The 12,792-nt window shown below is 39.6% G+C and overlaps 1 protein-coding gene across 3 annotated transcripts in view; it reads right to left on the bottom strand.

Moving 5' to 3' along the window:
- LOC111245753 (uncharacterized) overlaps positions 1-12,792 on the bottom strand; it is a 93,915-nt gene that overhangs the window by 75,314 nt on the left and 5,809 nt on the right. Inside the window, exon 1 of one of the 3 annotated variants that reach the window (XM_022794467.2) lies at positions 5,965-6,125. The exons of 1 other annotated variant lie outside the window; for it this stretch is intronic. The gene's annotated coding sequence lies outside the window, so the exon portion shown is untranslated. Of the gene's footprint in view, positions 1-5,124; positions 5,920-5,964; positions 6,126-12,792 lie in introns of those variants that run through there. One more of the 3 variants, XM_022794468.2, reaches the window with a different exon arrangement.

Raw genomic sequence — 12,792 nt, 5'->3', positions numbered from 1 at the left:
ATCGTCGTGCAGCTTCAATATAACATATTACGAATATACTTCATTCTAAAGATTTCTATCTAAATCTTGAGTCCTGTCAAAGGAAAATCCAATCATTGTCTTGCAACATGTCTCAATAAAATACAAATAATAATGATATTCAATATTCATTGCATTTTTACACATCAAGGCACTGGCTATACGGCACACAAAAACTACAACTATCATACCTATCAGTTAGCAACCAGAATAACTGTGAGGTCCCCTTTAACTTCGTGGGAAATGTCAACAAACATTGGGTCTACGGCCCGTCAGTCGGAGACACAGAAGGCGCTATCATGCCGACACATGCACAGACATACATAAATACGCACACACATACACCCAGTTGTGCCACGTTGGCAGGATAAATTCAGTTTCCGATTTGGTTGTTGTTTTAAGGCGGATACAAGGACAACGCCTCTTGTCAAAGGCAACTTCCTCCCCTCGTCGGCAGCCTCATGTATCCACATGTGCATATGTACCTCAGCTGCAGCCTCCCAAAATGATCTCAGAAAAACAACCTGTCCTCAATATAATTTCGCTTTTGTGATTCATTAGTGGAAAAATTTGGTCTGCGGTATCAGTAGGTCTTTGGATTACAGTGCCTCGTACATTGTTTTATATTACCATTCTACTGCATTCATGTTCTTTGCAATACATAAATAATACTTAGAACGTTACAAAATTTCTGCGAACCTTTCTACATTTCGAGTAAAGCGAAGCCCGTACCAGTTACGATATTGTGTAATCAGGAACACGGAAATACGATCGACGATAATCGAACGAGAAAAATCATAATAATCTTTAAGAGATGATGTTTACTAGTATTTGACTTCAGATAAAGGTCAAACTGATAGCCATATAAATTGAGGACTGCTTTCTAACAGTACCAACACACTGTATTTTCTGCCAGCGGCTGGTTAATGCTTTATTAAACCCAACAATCTCCACTGGTAGGGTCAAATGCTGCTAAACGTATTCAGCGGTCGTCCTGTCGTGCGACGTCACAGTCGACGGAGGACAACTGATTTTATGCTACATTGAAACAAAGCCCCATTCATTCCCTGATTTGCAATTATCTAAACTAAAAAAGATGAAACGTATCAAACGATTAGGCTATTGAAACGACGAACAGAAGAAAAGTCGAGCGCGAAAGACAAAACGACCGTTATTTATACGGCTGAGTTAAAATTTAGGTGGTCCGTACAGGGGTCCATGTCGCGGTTCGCAGACAATAAGTGAGCTGCATTGCATATACTTCAATGTGGTAAAGAACGATAACAAAAAATCAGTCAATTTTAAATTACAGCTTCTACGGTCTGCGTGGTTTCTCATGTATCGGATTCAAATGTCACGTCTATGAAATGGTATCGTTTGCGGCATACTTTACAGTAATGCCATACATAACTTGTAGTACAACATTTTCGTACTTAGAATGATGACAGCCTTGATAAGAGAGGGATTGCATTTGTTTTCTTGCTGGAACTATATCTTTATCTTTACTCTCTACAAAATACGAAGTAGTTTACGATATTTCCTATACTTAGTAAAGGTAGATGCAGATCCATGAGGATGAATGTATGAAACTATATATAAAAACTATTAAGATCACCTTTACCCTAGCTTAAGTGCTGCTAACTTCTGGAATAGATTAACTTTCCCTACTACAGTGATTTCTTTGGCTTTACACAGCCAAACCTCAGACGAAAGGGACAAGAATCCATGGAACATAACCAAACTTGAATGATACATACACAAATTCCCACATCTCAACGAGGCGGACATGACATCTAAGTTAAAAATAATTCACTGGATGACTTTAACGAAGCCTAGCTATTTATTGTTTTCCTTTGGGATAGATAAAGGCCGAGTCTGAAGAACAGAAATTAAAACATGGAATTTCCACAGCATAGTGTAAAACAACGAAACCTATCTTTCCTTTTTCTATTTCCCTACGTAACGTATTTGTTACGCATACGATATTTACAAATACTTTAGATTCTATACGAACACATACTAAAGAGCTGTGTTTCATATTGTGAAGAAAATTTTGCCCGTTTTCAGATTTTCCTCTTGCCTGTTTGCTATACTGACTCCCAGAGTTCTAACATGAACAGAGAAAAATTACATGCGAACGATACTATGGGCCTTTCTTTCAGTAGGTCGACGTGTTTATACTGTTACTTTTTTCATAATAGTAGTATACGCTACCAGCGGTGGGCGACGTTTCAATTAGATCCAATTATCCAGAAGCTACCTAAGAAATGGCGGTGACAACATGGCGGCTCTTCTAAGCGATGACGACCGGCCGGCCGACCGACCGACGAAAATCGGCCACATGAAGGCCATCACTGCAGGCTTTCTTGCAGAGGTCAAATAGCAACAGCCAACATAAAACTACTGAGCCAAAGAAGCCTGACCCGAGTACTGGGCATAATCAAATTCTTTTCGCGCGCCATATGATTGACTCTATTGGAGGTTGTTATCAACATGTGATGTATAATATATCGAACTAAACCGCTGTTTAAAAGATAGGGTTGCTAGCGATTCGGCTAAACTTAAATAATGTTGTTCTGATATTACTCAGTAAAACCACTTGAATGACCCCAATAGTGATTACTGTAGAGGGTGCGCTAAAGGTCAGTAACTTATTATAAGGCCTCTGAAATCTAGCCAAGGAACCGATAGTGATTGAAGGACAAAATTATCATAGTACTTCACTGTCGCCATAAAAGGTCGTATTAGAGGAAGCGTAATAAATCGACCGGTGAATGCCGGCTTTAAATTCCTCTTAGTTATCGATGCCTTTCATTAATGTCGCAGCGCACCCCTATAGTCGATGCAATAGATTCATCCAACTGTCTATCGCAGAGGCTGAGCAGCTTCAGCAGCCATAGGTATCTATATATTAAATACCATTGTAGTACCAAGAAGACTGTTAACAATCGTTACAAATAAACACCTAAACATGATCACAAACAAAAAGAATGAAATAACGTTATGTAGTATGAATAAAGCACAGAATGTACCTCCATTCACTAGTGCAGCTTTTTTTTTTGTCTGTCTCTGAATTTGCAAACTATCATCATTTTCCTAACTGTATTAGTTCATTCAGGAATCGCCCAATTAAAGATTATTCCGCAACGCTTAGGCACACTCAATATTTCCAAAAAAAAAACACGTGAACTTCAAAAACTTCCAAATAAGTTAAGGGTGGCACCCAGTCCTTCAAGCGGATAACCTTTCTGCATAGGTCAATCTATTCAACTGTTCCTTCGTTCGTAGTTACACCGCAAAAAGCCGGAGACTGACCTCAAAATCGAGTTAATCTATGGCACATATCGAAAGTGTGCTGACCGTCTGTGCTGCGAAATTCTGTCGACCTTAAGCACTAAAATGGCCTAGTGCCTATCGAGCTAAAACGCTAAGTGCGGAAGGTTCCGAAACATCCGAACAATTAAATATATTACGGGTCTCTTTGAACTTTCGACCCTTTCCTTGAATCAATTCAATTCCTTTTATCCAATTTGCAGTGCATGGTATGTGGCCATTTTTTGGGTAGATTAAATTTACAATTACAATTATGATAAATAAAATAAAAAATACAAGCAACGTTGATAAAAACACAAGGCATTATGTTGGTACTTGCTATCTTTTAGTATACATGTAGAACCGTTAAGCGTTCGCAAGATTATCATTCCTAATAAAGCGCAACGCTAAACATGAAGTGCCTAATTCTTGGATGGAACGTAATTTCATTACGTCTGTAAACTTTTTTTTTATAAAAAAAGTTGATTTATTCTAGATTAAATAAACGTCACATCGACGTTCAGTATCATGTTCTATATGGACTTCCCTTAGGTTGTTCCGAACGAACATTTTTGCACCAGAGGAGGCTGAGGGTTCTATTGATATAATAGTATCATACGTAACAATTCGACCATAAAATAATATGCACTGAGACATTTTTAGGGTAGTAACATCCTTAAAAAAGAACACGAAACCTACACGAAGAGTACCAACGAAAGGAAGTAAAATGTAATTAAAAAAACTGCGATCTTTGTAAATGAAAACCAAGACAACAAAAATTTCACAAAGGAAATGATTAAGTTCGTAATTTCTCATTATAAAAAAAAAAGTTTCTCATTATAAAAAGAAAAGTCAAAATGTAAATTAAAAAGAGTCAGTAGAACTGCACAGGGTAAACCTTTCCCAGTTCTCACCTTCCCAGTTAAGCCACCAGAACGTCACCAGGCAAGTCATTGCAGTAGATTTTTTCTTTTTTATCATAAATGCAATAACACTCAGGGCCATCAGGCAACGACTGCAAAAGGTGCGATCTTCTGGGCATATAGCCTCCAGGCCGGACCTTTGCTAGTTAATTTTTTCCACTCAATAATTAGCGAATTCGTGCCTCTCCAATAATTAATGTGATGGTCAACGGTTGGGCATTGCCACTTCGTTGAGAGAACTAACTACATATGGTTATTACTATATTCATTATGAGAGTCATAAACCATCAATGATGCTCATAAATTACAAATACGTTTCGTTGCTAAGTATGTTGCAACTACGTTAGCTGTATGGTCACGTATTGATATCGACACAATATGGACCGAAAACGGTTTCCCGATCGCTTTTCATTATCATACCTAATTATCCAAAATAGCCTTATAATCAACAACGTCAAAACTATCGACTGTAAGCCGATGATATGCCTGTTTAAGGTTGTGTGTCCACTACAAATCCACAATACAACAGCATGCAGATATTTCTTTGTTGAACACTTGTACATGCGTGTATGTATGCATGCATCTATGCATGCAGTTTCATCTTTCGGCTCTGGAGTTCCTCGCACATTGGTCATTCACTTGAAAACGACGTGGATAAATAAAAGAAGATCTCTCCTTATCGTATGGGAGCAGGTCCTCATCAGCTCATTGCTTTACCGCGGAACAGCCAATACACTCACGTCATACTACCTAGGCAGACAATGGCAACGAAACCATGCTGAATTCTGACTGGCTATTATCGCATAGCAATTATCGTTCAGAGCAACTGAATCGGTGAAAAGCAATATGACCGAGGCGCGTCATACATTACCTTGCTTGTCGGCGTGTTACGTTGTACAAAAGCGTCGTCTGCGGTCTGATCACGATTGCGGAGCGATGCTGTAGTCAAGAAAAGATTTTGCATCGCAGCAGCGCCAGTAGAATCCGGTCGCTTCGGCGGAGAAGGCGACAAAAAATTACCTACCAGTTCTACGTCAATGGCAACTACTTCTACTGCTACAATTTCTACGAAGTTAACGGTAGAGCAAACAGCACATTTAGAACTAGGTATTTGTCTGTGCTAATTCTGATCTCCTCCCTCTTCGATCAGTGTCGACCAGATAAAAGCGCCAGCGGTGTTATTTCCATAGCACCGACAAAGGAGCACGCCAATACCGTTCGCACAACAAAGAACCCATTTGAAACTGATGTGGGACAAATTTTTGAAATAGACGATTTTTTATTCGTAGCCCCAATAAGCCATCAGCAGCAGAACCAGCAACAGCCAAATGTAAAGATGTACATTCATGTCGAAGCAGCAAACAACGGTATCCAATATCGAAAGTGGCACCCACAATAACACTTCTTGGTAAACTCGAACTCCAGAAACGTCACAAAACAGTAAAGACAGCGGCAGAAACAATCGAACCGAGAGGGTAGAAAGGAGCACCGTAGCTGCTTGTTCGACGTAATTCACAAGGGATTCGTTTTCCTTCTCGACGACAAAGACCAGCTAAGCCTCTGCGTCAAATTGACAGATCGCTCTAGGATCGCAGTGATGGAAAATCGCTCAATAGATGTAGGGATCGACCTGTGCACCGAGTACCGATAGCCTCTGCCTGAGATCGGGTATTGTTACGTAAATCTGGAAGAACATCTACACTTTTCTCACCTCGCTTGAGAGAGCCACGCAGCGGCAAAGGCGCTCACAACTTCTTGCCTCGCTGTACCAGTAGCGAGACGTTAGTGGCAAGTGGCCTTTGTGCTTGCTATGGGCCGGCCACTTGTCCACGACGATGGGGGCGCCGCGTCGCGATGCTCGGAACTCTTCTCCTGTTGCCAGCGACTAAAACCGACAGACGCGCCACCGCTTGCGGAAAGCGCTGCTGCCGGCGCCGCCGACGACCGCTCAGCCATAGTACTCACTCACGTCGGAAAGAAGGACTCAAAACGCAGAAGACGGCATTAGCAGCAGCCAGCGACAGAAGATTATGTAGCGAGAGGACTATTCCGTGAAAGCACGACTATGCATTCAATACTCGTATTGTATCAAACCGGTCCTGCACACTGGACAACGTAGCAGGGTGTGTAGAAGCAGACAAGAGCAAACGTTGACACGATCAATAGACGGCCGAACATTACGGGTCAAATTTGTAACACTTAGTTATGATCTACCTAACAACAACCCCATTAGGAGATACCGTCTCCCGTTATGATGCTCTGGAAAGTCGGATCATTACAAAAACGAATCTAAACTGGCAGAGACTCAATAGTCGATATCAGCATATTATGCTTGTTGTCTTCGATCGTACGAACAGGCCTATATTGACGATCCGCAGCTTTATTTCATAATCGAAGTCAGACGGTATTAGCAGCTACAGAAATTTAGACTCCGTAAGTGATCGCCGGTAAAGCTGGGGAAAAACGGACGCAGTCCTAAACCGATTATTCGCTTTTAATCTAGCCACTAATGGGACAGTATATAGCAGCGAAAAAAACGTAGTCAGAACCAGATTTGAAAGCACTCAACGAACGGATAACTTTTATTAAGTTAAGCCCGCGGACAACACCAATTGTCGGATAGGAATTTACAGGCGTAACATTTTTTTAGGCAAGTAGATCCACCACGATTACATAGCGTTTAAATAGAAACTCTATCAACAGTAAAAGATGCTATGAATTTTATACGTCCGGTACTGCCACTAAGCGTAGCTTCAGCCGAGTAGCTTACAGCCAAAATGAAGTGTGTCTATGTTCGATTAGCATCTTAGGTCACCACGTGTTTCTCAGTTTAGCTGGCAAGTACCTTATCACTGCACCATGACGTAGTCAGTATATAATTAGTAAGCCATTTATAAGCAGTAGGTCACTGGCAGGGAATTCATATATAACAAGCCATCATTTAACCTACACAACCATAATCAGATTGTTAACCGTCAAATTCATGTTATCTCGGCCCCGATATATTTTCCTATAATATAAAAACTATAAACAAAATTCACTGGCGCCGAACGTTCCACGGTTATATATATATATATATATATATATATATATACACACACGTACAGGTGTCTGTAGGTGTGTTGGAATGAAAAAAATAGCCAGTGGTCGTACAAATCATAGAGCCTTATTGGATAAGAATACGCTGAAAGAAGCCAAAGTAATTTATTTACTTTCAAGGCGGTGCGACTGCGAAGAAATAAGCCGAAGCAGCTTGAAGACTACGAATTTACTGCAACGAAAAATATTTTATACATTCCTACACAAAACATATCATTAAAAAAAGCTTTATAAAATTGTTCTTTGCGTTGTATATATTTAGTTCTATAGATTTTTCATTTCAGACTTAATATGCATATAGTATATGAAAACCAAAACAGTATTTTAAATTATTCTAAAAAGTTACATTTAATTATACGTAATAGAGCGTGCGTAAGAACTGTTTAAATAAGATCACGTAAATAAATCTAGTGATTCATAAAAATAGACCATTGACTATTTTTCGAAGACTCCATTTGCGCGTTGAGGCCAATTGCCGCCCCTTAACACAGCCTAGAAGGATAGCAAAAAAAGCATTTTTTGTGCCCCCACCATGCAGTGCTTGTATCATTCCGAGAGGGGCGAGAACGCCTAACCACCAAGGAAAATATTATAGGAAGCTAGTAATTTGCTATACAATAAGCTTTGAGAAGACTCTCTCTTAAAGAGATCGTGCGCTATAAAGGGCTAGGCCTGACAAATGCACTACGTTAGCAGCAAATCGAACGTAGATTGACCTTTAGCTCCCTGTTTATTATATTTTAAACACATCTAATACGTTGTGAAAGTAAAAATGTCCTACAATTGCTACTACAATCAGGGCTCAAGCAAATAGTCTCAACTCTCAATCAATAGATTGCGTAGTACCATAGAGAAATATTTTCAAACGGTTTTTGGTTTATGGAAGTATCATTATTCTACTTTGCTCCAATATCCAAGATGTCGATAAAAGATCGGCAAACCTGCTAACGAATGATATGGTATTATATGAAATGGACGTATCGTATTCCGGCGATAAGAGGCGTGACAAATGCACACATATATATAGGTATATGGTGCAGATCATACGTCTTTAGCAGGCAGATAAGGGCTTCGAATAAATGTCGCTAAAGTTATCCAAAAAGTTCGTGGGACTTGAAATGATGCGTGTGTTCCTGTTGTACTATTTAGAGAAACTGGTGCCTAGTACAACTATTTATCCGCCAGTATCGGCGATAAATTTCCAACGGAGGGTCGTCACTTCAGTTTTATGAAAAATCAATAAAAAAATAAACATATTAAGATAGGATTAAGATAGGACAGATGTCTCACATTTGAACCTGTTGTACATTATGACGTTTCAAATATTTATATATATAAATTCGCACATGGAGGTACCTTGGCATCCTTCTAGCCATAGTCTAGCGGCTCTAGCCGGATCGTTCATTATAGTTCCAATCTGGGAGGTACCCAACGATTCGCATTTATGGCATGACCAACTTTTGAATAAAAGGTAAAATGCAAACCTGCTACCGTCACGAGAAGAAGGGTGACCAACGCTCGAAATAATGCGGCGGTACGTCTGTATGTTTCATTGATTTCTAACTGATTTAGAATAGAACTTGGTAACTTTTCATTTCATTTGAAACTTAGATACGTGTAAAGTATACTTAACATTATTTAGATAACCTTTAATCATTCGTGTCAGGGAGAGAATGCCAAAAAAATAGGGCAGCAATTAGATGTACCTAACAAGCGATAAGATAAACTGATCTTTTTATTAGGGATAGAGAGAAACATGGCTATATTTTGTCACGTAGTTCATACCAGCTACTGCCTACGAAGACGTAGATTTCAGTTTGAGAATATCGTTTCTGTTTATGTTAGATGATGTAAAACTAATCACAGGGTGTCGACTTAACCGCTCAAAATATCTATGTGAGCTTTTACTAATGCGTATGGCTTCAGGTACGCTTTCCAAAGTTCGAAATAACAGTTCATCGAATTAAGAGAAACAGATTGTTCTTACTATGGAACAGTGCCACCGAACGTGTAGATGAACATAAGCTAATGTGAAGATGGACTTCGTACAACGCTTCGTCTTCGGTACACTAATTACCTTTAAAGCACACACATGAACAAGGAAGTATCCCTTAGTTTTTCTAAGCTTATTATCTATTCTCCTGACTAAATCGGGCAGTTTTTAAGGAACCTAGTTGAGCTCTTGTAAATCATTAGATGAGAACGATCAACATTTCCTTAGAATCCTATCCTAAAAGCTTTGAGTTTTACATTTTTAAGATATATGACAGAAAATTTCGTTCGACTTTTTCCTAGGATGTCACAGTAACTACAATGCATAGTACGTGCTGTGACATGCTATCACAATTAAAAATAAAGCAGAATTTGCGATAAAATACCCTTCCTTGCCCTGATCTGGTCAAAACTATTACATATTCGAAACATCCCTGATCACCTGGAGTTACGGAAATTTCTTTCTTGTGCCGTACCTATTTGGTAACAAAAGTCATACCTTCTATCCATTTGGCAAAGATTCAAAAGCCTATAAGTCATCACTGTGTTATACTACGCTGTAATTTTGACAAAGGCGAACAATCATTAGATTACCGCAGGCTACATCAGCCGTAGACCTTCGTTTGTGCATGCTTCGGTCGATTTGATCTGACGAAGAATCAAAGCGGCGGATCACCGGTTTTGAGAAGGGTAAAGGCGGTAACTATTGATAAGAAAAGGAATGATATCGACCAGGATCGATGGATTATCAACGCCGCTGGGGTTACGACCACTTGCTCCATTACCTCAGACACTGTGTGCTGCTGTTTCGACCATCATTGCGCATTTGTGTGTAGAGGCCACTAAAGACCAAATATGAGATTCGGCTGCTGTCGCAGGAACCCATTAGAAACTCAGAGTTTATCCCCCGTGCTCGGGTTCTTTATTTCGCTTTTTCCTTTCGTTGCTGATGATATATAACCAGCAGCAGCAGCAACAGTAACTTAGTCATGAAGACTATGACCGTCATTTAATTAGCAAGCTTTTCGCCAGTAGTCTTAAATAGCCCGGTATCACGAAATCAATCTAAAGGTCGTGCTCGGTTGTCATGCATCGAATAAGTAAACGTGCCTGGGAGTGTGCGTCGGGTCATAGTAATCTAATAATTAGGATGTTTCTATCCAGTATTTTCATTGTTTGACAGTAAAGCAGAACCAGCCGATTTTAGAAAGAGCTCCAACAAATTGTAAGGGATCTTAATAGATTTGCAAAACATAAAATGGCGTACTTTTGGCATAAGTACATAAAAAAAAATAATATATTTAGAATAATATTAATATATATTTAATGAGTGAAATTTTCTGCGGTCGCAATGAACGGTGGCACTGTGATCACCGCTACAAGCCAAAACAACTATAAATACTTAAATCAGGAATAAGGTCATATTGCTTATATTATATTTGTGCTTTGACAACAGTTCTGAGCTGTGTACGAGCTAACAAAGCATCTTCGTCTCCTTCCATTGAAGGTAGATAATTAATAAACATGAAATAATTATTTTGAGTTTTACGTTGGGTACAGCTTTTCATTGTTTTAGACGCATTAAGGGACCTCATTGCTCCCCATATTCATCAAAATCGACAATCATTTATTGATCGATAACTGTCAGGAGATCTATATTATTCTCCGTCCTTGTCCTATTATAGCCTTGTGTTATATCGCGCCAGTGTCGTATACGACGATGTGTTTGAAACGTTTTCCTGTCGCACAACCGATTGTAATTAACAGGTGATGCCTATTGAACGGTAGGGATTACAATATCCAAAAACGCTAAAATTGCGTATATGTTTTAAAATGCGCAACGCTTTACAACATTGCTAGAAAGCCTATAATCTCTACCGAGTTTACTCAGATACATCACAGATGTCAAAATAATCAGTCTTACTCTGATATACATTGCGGGACTTCAGCCTTGTTCTATTTTGATACAAACATACACTTTTATCGCTAATTATAGCTATTATATCAAGCACTGTAATGATAATCCACACTCTGCATAAATGCATAGACAGACCGAACGCGACCCAGTACAGCATCTTGTTTTTCCTTTTCCCAATATGGCCTGAATCGGATTCAGGTTCGTTAAATTCAAATCTGTGTTTTGAAGCCGAACCCTCCTTTTCCTTCATTATTATTATAACTCGTGTTCTAACTGTTATCGTTGATATCATTTTATCACTCGTCACAGCTTTTCGTTTTTTGTTTTTTTTTTTATTAATTAAAACTAGACTTGCATTGTCGTACTTATTATTATCGATTCATGTTTATATATATATATATAAGCCAAACCAAGAACGCTAAAGCCACTCTTCAGATGATTATAAGAGGCAGGCCGACGGAGCAACCGTTATTACCGTGGCAAAGGATTAATGTCGACAAGGGAGTGTAGTGCACAGGGAGACCAGATGCATACCATACAAAAATCAAGAGGCTATATGCTGTAGTATGTCGTCAACTTCACGCTAAGGAGGCATTGGGTATATATGATGACGATTGACGGAATGCGTCGTGATAGCTTAGTGAGATTAAGCTGGGGGGCTAATCTTAAGGGCACGTTGTGGTCTAAATCCGTACCCGGGCATAGACAGACTTCGCTTCGTGCTGGGAACCAACCAACCGTCCAATGAAGGCCTAACGGCGATACCGGACGACAAACTCGAAGCATAGATGGACGAATGCGAAAGCGCCTTGAGCGTTATAGAACTGATGATGACACGCAGCTGCTTGGTGGGTGGCCAACCATAAAGCAATATCATCGGCCATTTCAAAGAACTCTAGCACACAGGAGACAAGCGAACGCTACGCGGACGCAGCGTGCCTGGTGAAAGTGTTATTTTGGACGAGATTAGCCCCCCCCCCCCCCCCCCCCAAAAAAACCCTAGCCACTAGGAGACCTCCGAGAGCCTATTCCTTTATAGATATGTGTGTGTATGTATATATGAAAAGAGAGGAATCGTCAATTTCCAAGGTCTATTTATGGCTTGCAGCTCCATCGTTCCCAGTGAAAAATGAAAGAGGCATTGTACTGCGAACATATGGTTTCTACCTTAACTAGAAGTGCTCTTTGGCCACTTCCCTTATGACTTATTAATATCATTGGAAGGAATAAAAACCTTGAATTTTACTGGTCATTACCAATTTTAACCAATTCTTGTAGCATACTAACTTTATGTAACAATCGTGGCATTATAGCAGCAGTCATTTTCATTTATAAATACAGTTCGCTAGCTTGCATGATCCCGAAGTAAGTTTGCAATCACCATATTTAAGGTATTCGAATACGGTGACTGTGATTCTCATGAGGTCCGTGCACGGGAGCTCGGTCCTAAGTAACTTGCATCCCAGTTACTCCATTTCACTTGCAGATATTGCTTATAATGCCAACGTGAACAAACCTTTTTTGCATTTT

Source organism: Varroa destructor, unplaced genomic scaffold, assembly GCF_002443255.2.
Source record: "Varroa destructor unplaced genomic scaffold, Vdes_3.0 BEIS01000002.1, whole genome shotgun sequence".
Lineage (NCBI taxonomy): Eukaryota > Metazoa > Arthropoda > Arachnida > Mesostigmata > Varroidae > Varroa > Varroa destructor.
This window is presented reverse-complemented; position numbering and strand designations above follow the sequence as displayed.